Below are 12219 nucleotides of genomic sequence, written 5' to 3' on the forward strand. Positions count from 1 at the left end.
CTGGGGGGAGTGTGGGGTGCTGGGGTCTCAGTGGAGGAAAGCTGATACACCTGGACAGGTTAAATGAAGTAATTCAATATGACAGGCAATGCACAGACTGCCACAGCAGGAAATACCTGATCCTGGCAGCAGGAAACTGAAATGGGGAGGTGGAAGTCTTGCTCTAACTCCAGGAAGAGCAGGTCTATAAATAGCAGTATAGCAACACCTAGTGCTAAGCAGAGATATAGCAGAGTGCAGCCGGCTCCACCTGCATGGAAAGCAAGGCTTAGACCGGAGGGGGGGGGGGGAGATATCTTCCCCCAAGGAATTGTTCCATGAAATGACAGGCTTGGCTTGGAGACTCTCTCAAAGTCTCTGCTGCCTGGGGTTCTGTCTGTGATTCTCTGGTTGGGGTTTTGTATATGCTTTTTATTGTCACTATCCTATTTTGTGTGTGTGCGTGCGTGCGTGTTGGGGGGGTGTAACTTTGTTCACTGGATAGAATGGTTGTATGGTTGTCTTGGGTCCAGCTCTTATCTTCAATGTCAGCTTTGTGTACATGGTATGAGGAAGAAAAGGACGGATTTTTGTCCTGGAACTATGTGATATGAAAGTTTATACTGATGCCTAACTCTCTAGAAGAAAATAAAAACAAAAACAAGGGTAGGGTATCTGAGTTGTTGAAAAGAGAAAAGAAAGTTGGAATCTTTTAATGCAAAAAGTGGCGCCTTGGATCCTTTGAATAATAAAGTGGTACCCTGTGCTTGCTGCCAGTGGCTCAAATCTGTGATCCTAGCTTCTCAGGAGGCTGAGATCTGAGGATCCAAACCCAGCCTGGGCAGAAAAGTCTGTGAGGCTCTTTTTATCTCCAATTAACCACCAGAAAACCAGAAATCAAGCTGTAGCTCAAAGTGGTAAAGCACTAGGGGAAAGTCCAGGGATAGGGCCCAGGCCCTGAGCCTCAGAATTGACACAAAATAAAATAAAATAAAGTGGTACTTTGAATCAGCCATCGAAGGTGATGCACATTGTCCCCGAGACTTAGAACATAAGGTTGCACAAAGTTGATCATTTTCCTATTTCAGAAAAGATCACCATATTATCTATATGAGACCACAATGGGAACACAGCCCAATTCCCCCCAGTGAAAAAACTTTTAATGTCTTTGTTATTTCCTTTTTCTACAGAATTAGGTGGAAAAAAATTGAATATTTATCATCCATGGAAAGCCGTGCGCTGATAAGACTTTGGAATGTTTAGAGATAATTAGAACCAGAGGCCTATGGAGAAATCCACTTAGCTAGGTTGTCAAGCCTAACCTGATTTGAAAGCTAGCATCACTGGTGCCTTGCAAAGGTGCTTGCCCCATTTCTTCCTCGGGCAGAAGCTCTTGCTGGACTCCCACAGGGCTAGTGTGTGATCTTGTTTTCCTCTGCCTAACCCAGGGTCATGAGGAAGTGTGTCACAAGCTGATACACCCAGCCCAAGACTGTCTTAGCCACAGGTCATTCCAGGACGCCTCTACCATATATGGGCCTGAGATGTACATACATTGATAGTACAATGTAACAGCTGACTGAGCTAACTTGGAAGAGCTTCCTTGTATTTCAGTGTGGATTTTCAGATGACTACAGGAGTGTTCTGTTTCGCTTTGCCATACTGGAGTTGGAAATCTGGCTTAGAGGCTGGTGCGGCTTAATTTTAGGATAAGACTTCCTTCTCTCTGGGGCATGCATTTGTACTGTGATCACCAACTTTCAGCTTCCTGTAGTTCCTGGTGTGTCCCCATATCCATCTTTCCTCCATGAAAATGGGGTGGGAAGAATGAGGAGGAGGAATCCTTTTCTGGGTTACCCAAGCTGGCCTAGAAATTTAGTCCTCCTAATCTCAGACTCCTCTGTAGCTTAGAATGACAGCATGTTTTACTATACCCAGCTATGGGCTGAGAACTTTTCTCATGAGCCTCATGAGCTTTCTGTCTGATGTGAGCCTCCCAAGTGGCTATAGAAAGGTGAGGGTACTGAGCTGTCCCATGCTTCTTAGGACAGACCTAAGGGGGAGCTTTCACAGCAAGTGCTATGTACACCCTATGGAGAGCGGTGATGTCAGCGGTGATGTCATTTGTTTCTTCAAAGATTAATACTTCCAAAGCATGGCCAGGCCTTGTTTTCTTGGTTCTAGATTGCAGCACTATATAAAGTCCTGACTTCCACGGAGCTTTCATTCTATGGGGAGCACATAATAAACCTGAAAGCACGGGGCCATGAATATGGGTCTTTTTAAATACTTATTCATAATTAGTGTGTGTGAATATATGTGTGTGTATGTGTGTGTGTGTGCTCACATCCATGCACACGCATGCACACACATGCACCAGTACTGGGACATGAACTCAGGACCTAGGCATTGTCCCTTAACAATAGTGTTAGTGCACTGTCATTTGAACCATAGCTCCACTTCTGATTTTTTTGCTGGTTACCTGTAGTCTCACAGACTTTTCTGACTAGGCTGGTCTTGAACTATGATTCTTAAATCTCAGCCTCCAGGGTAGCTAGGATTATAGGCTTGAGCCACTGGGGCCTGGCTTAGAGCCATAAGAATAAAGTCAGATGGTGAAAAGCTGTGAAGAACAGAAAGGTAAAGGGATGGTGGAGCACTTGATGAGGGGAGGGCTGAGGCCTCTGAGCAGGAACAAGGAGCTATGCCAATGCTGCTGGTACCAGCATTGATTCATTTGCTTTCCTATCTGTGTCAAAAATCCAGAAAACTAGAGCTCCTTATATTTTTGACATTGCTTGGAAGACACAGAGGAAGTTCTTTTTTTTTTTTTATTAATCAGAGCTAATTTATAGAGACAGGGTCTCACTAAGATTTTTGCCTTTGGGCTGTGAGGTTCACATGGGCTGCCAAGTGAGGGCCATGTGAGATCCTGGTTGACTTTCCTGCTCTCCATTTATCGACTTCATGAACTCCACATCTACAAATGGTGCCCGCTCCTCTCCAACCGTTCACCCTTCCTCCAGAACAGGAAAAGGGGTGATTCCATTGCTATGCCTCCACTGTGTAGCCATCTAGATGTCTGCTGTACTTCCTAAGTTGTGTGTGGTTTTGGTTTCTGTACCAATACTGGGGCTTGAACTTAGGGCTTGGGTCCTGTCCCTTAAGCTTTTCCACTCAAGGCTGATTCTCTACCACTTGAACCACTGCCAGTTTTGGGGTGGTTAATTAGGGATAATTAATACCTTAAACTTTCCTACCCTGGCTGGCTTTGAACTTCAATTCTCAGATCTCAGCCTCCTAAGTAGCTAGGATTACAAGTGTGAGTTACTGGCACCCACCTTGTAACTCATTTTAACTGGTGTATGGTGCACAGGAGCTGGGCTGAGAGCACCAATCTGTCACTCACAGGTACTGATAACTTAGTCACTGGCTCTCCAGGACTATCCTTTTGTGGTCTGCATGGATCAACATGTGTGCTACTTCTAGGAATGCTGGGTAAAATGTCTCATGGAGAAATTCAATTGGCCAAACCCAGTGTACAGTGTGCTTATGATGTGCCACTGGCTTGTAGCAGAGAAAAAGGGATGGTGGTGACATGACCATATTAGGATGGGTAAGGGCTCCAAAATAGACAGGGAATAGGACCTACTGGTGCTTTTGCCTCTTGAGAATCTAGTTATGGTAACATAGGTTATATAAAAAAAAGGTATTATCCAGAGAAGCTCACAACTATAATCCTAGGTACTCAGAAGGCTGACATCTGAGGATCCTGGTTCAAAGGTAGTCCAGGCAGGAAAGTCCATGAGACTCTTCTTTCCAATTAACCACTAAAAAGCTGGAAGTGGAGCTGTGGCTCAAAGGGGTAGACTGCCAGCCTTAAGTAAAATTGAGAAAGGACAGTGCCCAGACTCTGAATTCAAGCCTCAAGACTAGCACACAAAGTTATTAAAGAGAGAGAGAGAGAGAGAGAGAGAGAGAGAGAGAGAGAGAGAGAGAGAGAGAGAGAGAGAGAGAGAGAGAGAGAGAGAGGGAGAGAGAGAGAGAGAAAGAGAGAGAGCTGGGAAGCTGTACGCAGTGAGCCCGAGAGCCGGCTTTCTGCGAAGATGGGGGGCCAGAACTACGGCTCGACTCCGACATCCGCCTCTGGGTGGTCCTACCCATCGTGATCAGCACGTTCTTCGTGGGCATGATCTGCCACTACGTGTCCATCCTGCTGCAGAGCGACAAGAAGCTCACCCAGGAGCAGGTGTCCGACAGGCGCGTTTCTGCTTGAGTCGTTGCGACACCCCGTCAAGTGGATTGATCATTTGCGTTCTGCCAAACGAATTTCTGGAATGGTCAGCCGAGATTCTAGAAACACAAAAGCACCACTTTGCAAACTGTAAAACTGCCATCAGAGAAATGGGATGGGTTCTCGCCTGAAGTCGAGGCAGCTTCTTCTCAGGTGAAAGCCAGAAGTGGTGGCCTAGCCTTGAGACAAAGCTCAAGCACAGTGTTCAGGCCCTGAATTCAAACCCCAGGACTGACCAAAAAAAAAAAAAAAATTGCTGGGCGTTGGTGGCTCACGCCTGTGATCCTAGCTAATTAGGAGGCTGACATCCGAGGATCGAAGTTCAAAGCCAGCCCAAGCACAAAAGTCCCTAGAGACTCTTTATCTCCAATTAACCACCAGAAAAACGGAAGTGGCACTGTTGCTCAAAGTGGTAGCCTTGAGCTGAAGAGCTCAGAGACAGCACACACACACACACACACACACACACACACACACACACACACACAAAGACAAGTGCAGCGGCTATGCCGGTAATCCTAGCTACTCAGGAGGCTGAGATTTAAGGATCTCAGTTCAAAGCCAGACCAGGCACTAAAGGCTATGATATTCTTATCTCCAATTAATCACTAGAAAAGGGGAAGTGGTGTTGTGGCTCAAGGGATAGGGTGATATTCTTGGGCTGAAGAGCTCAGGGACAGTTTCCAGGCCCAGAGTTCAAACCCCATGACCCGCCAAAAAAAAAAAAAAAAACCCTCAAAGGACAGGACCCAAGCCCTGAGTCTAAGAGACTCTTATCTCCAATAAGCCACTCAAAAAAAGCCAGAAGTGGCACTATGGCTCAAGTAGTAGAGAGTTAGCCTTGAGCAAAAGCTCAGGGACAGTGCTCAAGTCCTGAGTTCAAAAATAAAAAAGTATCATTTCCCATATGTCTACTGGATGCTTGCACATCCAGACATTTATTAAATGTAAAAATCTATAGGGTCCCTCAAAAAGTTGATTTAGGTTTGTGTCGCAGACAAAACAGTTTGACAAAGTATTCAAAAGTAGTGTATGAGGGACCAGGAGTTTGGCCTAGTGGTAGAGTGCTTGCCTAGCATGTACTAAGACCCAAGTTCGATTCCTGGTACCACATACATAGAAAAAAAGCTGGAAGTGGTGCTGTGGCTCAAGTGGTAGAGCTCTAGCCTTGAGAAAGCCCAAGGACAGTGCTCAGGTCCTAAGTTCAAGGCCCAGGACTGGCAAAAAAAAAAGTGTGTGACATGGTATAATTCTTTGTCTTGTACCACTGTGCCCAACATTGAAGAACAATTACCATCTCAGCCCTAACAAATGACAATTCCATATTTTTTCCCTTACCCATCATTTTGACAACCAACAAAATTCTAGAAAATAATGTCACCACCATGGAGAATCTGCTTTAGAGAAAACTCAACCTCTCTGCTCATAATTGCTCGATTTTATGTAAGGTGGTCTGATCATGGTGTAAATCTGCCCCACTTAGTTATTAGTGGAGCCTGGGCTGTACACTTGCATAATGATCAGCCAAAATCCAAAGCAGAAGGTGGGTTTCAGTTGAAAATCAGGTCTCTAAGTACTGCAGAAATTACCACTAGCCTGAAGAGTAACAAAGTGGGATTCTGGTTTCTCAAAGTATTAAACTTTAAATGCTTGAAATTTTAAATAAAACCAGGTGTATTGGTACATATCTGTAGTCCCAACATTTGGGAAGCTGAAGTAGGAGAATCACGAATTCCAGGGCAACCAGGGCTACATTGACTTGATGGTCAGCCTTGGCTAGAGTATGACCATGTTTCCTAAACTGTACTGAGCCAAAAATTGATGAATAAAATATAGTAAGCTATAAAAAAAAAGAAAGAAAGAAAAAGAAGAAAGAAGAAATTATCCGGGACATTCTCCAAATTTTACCAGGATACCAAGATTCTGAGAGGATTTCACTTACTCATGACCATTTAACCCTTTCTGGCCAGAGGCTTCTCCTCCTCAACTTCCTCAAGACTCTTATGCACACACCACCCTTCAAGGGCAGGAGCCCAATCTCCAATCACAGAAAACTAGGTGCTGGCAGGGCCATATAGAATTAGGTGATGCTTATATCAGGGTCAGAAACAAACCTTACATTTTACTTTTGTCCTTTGATCTATTTAAATTTTGTAAAAATTAGCAAAACATCTTTGTTCATTTTTTTTCCATTTTTTATTGTAATGTATTGAGGGGTTACAGTTTTATTTGCCAGAACGTGCATTACTTCATATACATCGATACCCCTTCTCATGTTTTTGTCCCCATTTCCCTCTCCCTACCCCCTCCCAATCATCTTGTTTTCTCCCCTTCCCTTTCCTATTTCAAATACACAAATAAATGTATATACACCAGGTAACAAAGTCAGATACGACAACTATATGAGATTAACCAAAGAGCAACAAAAGGGAAGAGAAATATCATAGTACACTAAGAGCAATAACCACACAATATAAAGCTCTTTTTTCCATATCCTAGAAATCCTTTCATTTAGCCTCATCCTATATGGCCTTATGTATCTAGGTTTTGAGCTATTGTAATCCTCTGCTAGGAGAGTCCTAGGTGTGTACTAATTATTACAAATGAGGGAAACCACTGAGCCTATGTTCCTTTGGGTCTGGCTTACTTCATTTATTATTCAGTTTTTTAAAATAATAACACTAGTCTTAAACTCAGAAGTTCTGACCATGTGTCCTTTGTATATAAGCGATGTTTCCTTTCCTACCACCTGCTAAATATGAGGACAGCGCTCTAATGATTTGGCATGCTTATGTAAATTTTTTCAGGTATTCATATGTTAAAACAAAAAATGTACATATGTCAGGGCACTGGTGACTCATGCCTAGAATCTTAGCTACTCAGAAGGCTGAGATGTGAGGATCACAATTCAAAGCTGGCCTGGGTAGGAAAAGTCTGTCAGACTCATATTTCCAATGACACACAGCTGATCTGTGGCTCGGTTGGTTGAATGCTAGCCTTGAGCAAATGAGCTCAGAAACAGCATTCAGACCCAGACTTCAAACCCCAGGACTCACACATGCGTGCACACATGTACACACACACACACACACACACACACACACACAGAGCAAACTATGTATTGATCTGATGGGGGAAAATTAAAACTGCAATCTTTGCTGGATACTCGTGGCCCACACCTGTAATCCTAGGAACTATGATCTGAGAATGATAGTTTGAAGCCAATCTGGATAGACAAATTATATTGCTATTTAGCCAGCAAAAAGCCAAAATTGCTCAAGTGGTAGAGTATCAGCCTTGAGTGAAAAAGCTAAGTAAGAGTAAGAGGGCCTAAGTTCAAATCCTAGTACTAGCACAACAAATAATAACCCCTCTGTGCATCACCTTTATAATAAGAATTTTAAAAAATCATTAACAATCAAGTAAACACATACCACAATCTACAGAGTCATACTTTCCTGGGGTTTCTAACTTGGAATTCAGTTCTTCTTTTTCTTTCTTTCTTTCTTTTTTTTTTTTTTTGCCAGTCCCGGGGTTTGAACTCAGGGCCTGAGCACTGTCCTTGCACTTTCTCTGCCTCTTGAGCCACAGCACCACTTCTGGTGCTTTTTTTCTATGTATGTGGTACCAAGGACTCAAACCCAGGTCCTCCTGCACGCTAGGCAAGCACTCTACCAGTAGGCCAAACTCCCAGCCCTGTTTATGTATTTTTTTTAATCATCCCATAACCTCAGTTTTGTGGTCTGTAAAAATAGGAGCAATAATGACACCTACTGAGAACTTTACCAGCCTCACCTACTCCATTTTCCTTTTCTTGTGCCTTCTAAAGGGGAATAAATAGATCACAAACAATAGGGCATAAAAGAGACTAAATGAACTTATCTTCCCTGTTTAAAGGGAGTCCAGGCTTTCTCTGAAGAAACCAAAATTTAAAAAGTGAACAAGCAAAATCTAAGAACATTTCTGGATATGTTGAGCTTCTCTTTTCTCTTTTTCATTCTGAGTCTCCACGCCCCCCCCCCTCCTTTTCCTCTGTTTCTTTCCCCTTTGTCCTCCTCACAAAACCTCTTTTGTGAGATGTTCAGGAACAGCCTGCAGATTCCATGGGTTCTGTGTCCCCAGATCAACTCGGTCCAGACCCAGGCTCCAGATGATGAGTGATGCAGGACTTGGCTTTTGCCCCCCCCTCCCTCCCTCCCTCCTTCTTTCCCTCCCCCCTCTTCTGCTGGCTCTCTTCTCTCTTCTGCCTCCCTCTCACTCTCTTCCCCAATCCTCTCTTTTTCGGGTGGGTGTGCCGTCCTCCTTTCCTCTTCATCTTTCCTCCACCTCTCTTCCCTATACACCCCCACGGTTTGGTTTCTCTCTCCCTGTTTGCTTAGTCTCTTCGCCACTTTCTTGGTGGTCAAAGTGCCAATCAATCACTGTCAAGATTTCAGCTCTTTCTTTGGCCCCCCTACCTCCCTGCTAAAACAAGATAGGAGGGGCCTTTTCTAGCCTGTGGGCGGAGGCTGGCGCTCAGTAGTCAGCCAATGAGAAGAGCCCGCCCTGCCGTCTGCAAGGGCAGTCAGCCAATGAGAAGAGCCCGCACTGTCAGCTGCAAAGCCTGGGCAGACAAACTCACAACATTCAGCCAAAGATTGCCAGCGACACAAAATTAAGTTGCTTCAATCGGAAAGAAAGAGAGGTGGGCAGGAGGGAGGGAGGGAGGGAGAAAGACAGAGAAAGAGAGAGAGAGAGAGAGAGAGAGAGAGAGAGAGAGAGAGAGAGAGAGAGAGAGAGAGAGAGAGAGAGAGAGAGAGAGAGAGAGAGAGAGAATATCTGTCTAGTCTGATACCAGTGACTCATGCCTGTAATCATAATTACACAGGAGACTAAGATTCTGGGTGTGCCGTGGCTCAAGGTTAGCCTGGGCAGAAAAGTCTGCCTGACTTTATCTCCAAAATAGCCATCAAGAAGCCAGACTGGAGATGTGGCTGAAATGGGAGAACACCTGTCTAGTAAAGGCAAGGCTCTGAGGTCAAACCCCAGAACTGCCGAAACAAAAGACTATAAGCTTAGCTACTCTCAGGAGGCTGAGAGCTGAGAACTGAGGTTGGAAACCAGCCTGGGCAGAAATTCTTTTTTTTTTTCATATAATGTTTATAGTAATGAATAGAGGGGTTACATTATATTCACCAGATAGAAGGTGCATTACTTCACAAACATTGATACCCTTTCTCATGACATGGTCCCCATTTCCCTCCCCCAACCCTCACCCCTCATCTTGTTTTTACCCCTTCCCTATCCTATTTCAAATAACCAGATAAACACAATATATCAGATAACAGGTAAAATACTGTAACAATATGACATAACCAAGGGACAGCAAAAGAGATGAGCGATAACATAGTACATTAAGGACAGCAATCACTCATTACATGGCTTTTGTTTCTACATCCCAGAGGTCCTTTCATTTAGTGTCATCCTATATGGCCTTATGTATCTAGGTTTTGTTCTATTGTAAATCTCTGCTAGGAGAGCCCAAGGTTTCTACTGATTATGACAAATGAGGGAAACCATTGATCCTATGTTCCTTTGAGTCTGGCTTACTTCACTTAATATGATTTTTTTCTAAGTCTTTCCATTTCCTTACAAATGGGGCGATGTCGTTCTTTCTGACAGCAGCATAGAATTCCATTGTGTATAAATACCACATCTTGTTGATCCACTCATCAACTGAGGGGCATCTGGGTTGGGTTCCATATCTTTGCTATGGTAAATAGTGCTTCAATGAACATCATTGTGCTACTGGATTTAGTATGTCCTTGTTTCTGGATGAGTGCGTAAATGGGCAGGAAATTCTTATCTCCAGTCAGCCACCAGAAAACCACAAGTGGCAATGTGGTTCAAAATGGTAGAGTACTAGCCTTGAATGCAAAAGCTCAGCAACTGTGTCCAGGCCCTGAGTTCATTCCCCATGGCTGATGAAAGAGAGACAGATTGGGCGTAGGGGGAGGGGAAGGAAGGAGGGATGAAAGAAAGAGAAAAAGGAAATTTTTCTGCTGATTCCTTTCTTTCAATTGTAGTAAATGGCAATACCTCTTCTAATATTAATAAGTTCACATTTCTAACTCAAACCTGGCTAGCCTGTGAGAGTTACACTACATTGGAAAAGTTCCCCCAAATTTAAATAAAGCCAAAACCAAAATTCTTTGTTTGCCATCTTTGTACTGTTTAACACGAGTATTTCAACAGCCTTTATTTTCCAAACATGCAACCAAGAGAGCATAGTCTGACCCACAGCCTATTGACATGTCATGTGGCCTTAACCTTGAGCTACAAAGCAAAGGAAAAAGTCAAAACAGCTATGAGCAAATACCAACACAACACCAGACCCTTTCCCTTGGTATCAAAAGAAACTCACTGCACTATGTGAGTATGTGGGAGACACATACTCACCTAGTCTTTTGGAGCTCCATAGGGCCCCCCATGCAGAGCTGGAAGATCAAACACATTTATCAATGAATTCTATGAGTGTTCATTACTCTGTGCCACCACCCCAGGCCATCTACCATGCTAGGCTGTGTTGTGCAGAGGATACAAGAAGTCACTGTTCTTCCTTGTAGAGTTCATCTGATGATGCTAGAACATTCCAAGAGTACAGAGGATGGAACATAACAGTGACATCAGAAAGCTGAAGCTGCTTGCTTCCATTCTGCATATCAAAAAGTACAACTCCTATCTGAAATTGGATAGGGAACGGGAGAAAACAAGATGAGGGGGTGGGGAAGGGGAAAGGGAAACGGGGACCAAGACATGTGAAAGGGTATCAATGTATGGGAATTAATGCACCATTTATCTGGCAAATATGTAACTCTTCTATTAATTACAATGAAATATATATATATATATATATAAAGTACAACTCCTTTCAAATCTGATTAACCTGAGGACCAAAAGTCAGAAAGAAAAGGCAGAATCTAAGAGAAGTTCTTTCTCCCCAGTGCACGTGGCAGAGTCTTTTTGTTGTTGTTGTTTTGGTTTGGTTTGGTTTTGCTTTTTTACCAAATCAGTCAGCACAATAGAACCTCGTGTTGCCAAAATGATGGATGAAAGGCTGGGCAATGACAGTGTCTCAGTTCCATCACACAGAGACTCTGAGACAGAGCATCCTAATGTCACTGGGGTTGCTTTCTGGACATCCTTGGGCAGTGCCCCAAAGTCACACCATAGGCGCAGTGAATCACCTCAGCCAATCACCTTTCAGGAGAGGTATGCTAATTTTCTTCCCCTTTCCCATATAAAGAAATGGATCCAGAGAATGTAGGTGACATTCTTTTCCTAAGAACCCACCCTGGGCAGACAGCAGAACCAGAAAGCAGGTCCCAGCTCTGTCAGACTCAAAATCCAGGTTCTAAACTTCTGCTATCAGTGCATCAAATTATCTTGCATCATAATTGAATAGAAAAATTAAGAGTCCAACAACTTGGAGTTATGTTCTTCCTTCAAGATATTTTCTAGGGGGCAAAGCTTGATAATGCATATCTGTAACCCGAGCATGTGGGCGGCTAAAGGCTGGAGGATAGTGAGCTCCATGACAGCTTGGTCTATAGCGTGAGATCCTGTTACACACACACAAACACACACACACACACGCACTCACTCACACACACACTATTTAGGCTTGCTGGTGGTGGCTCACACTTTTCATTCTAGTTATTTAGGAGGCTAACATTGGAGGATCATGGTTTGAAGCCAGCCTTGGCAGAAAGGAGACTCATCCCTAATCAATTGGCCAAAACAACACTGACAACACCTGGAAGTGGAGGTGTAGCTTAGCCTTCAGTGCAAAAGCCAAGCAGAGCATGAAGCCTTGGTTTCAAACCCCAGCCATGTCTTTTGCACATACACACAAAAAAGAAGGACAGGGGCCAGGAGTTTGTCCTAGTGGTAGAGTACTTGCCTAG

Source organism: Megascapheus bottae, chromosome 1 (genome assembly GCF_031878675.1).
Source record: "Megascapheus bottae isolate mThoBot1 chromosome 1, mThoBot2.hap1, whole genome shotgun sequence".
NCBI classification, from domain to species: Eukaryota; Metazoa; Chordata; class Mammalia; order Rodentia; family Geomyidae; genus Megascapheus; species Megascapheus bottae.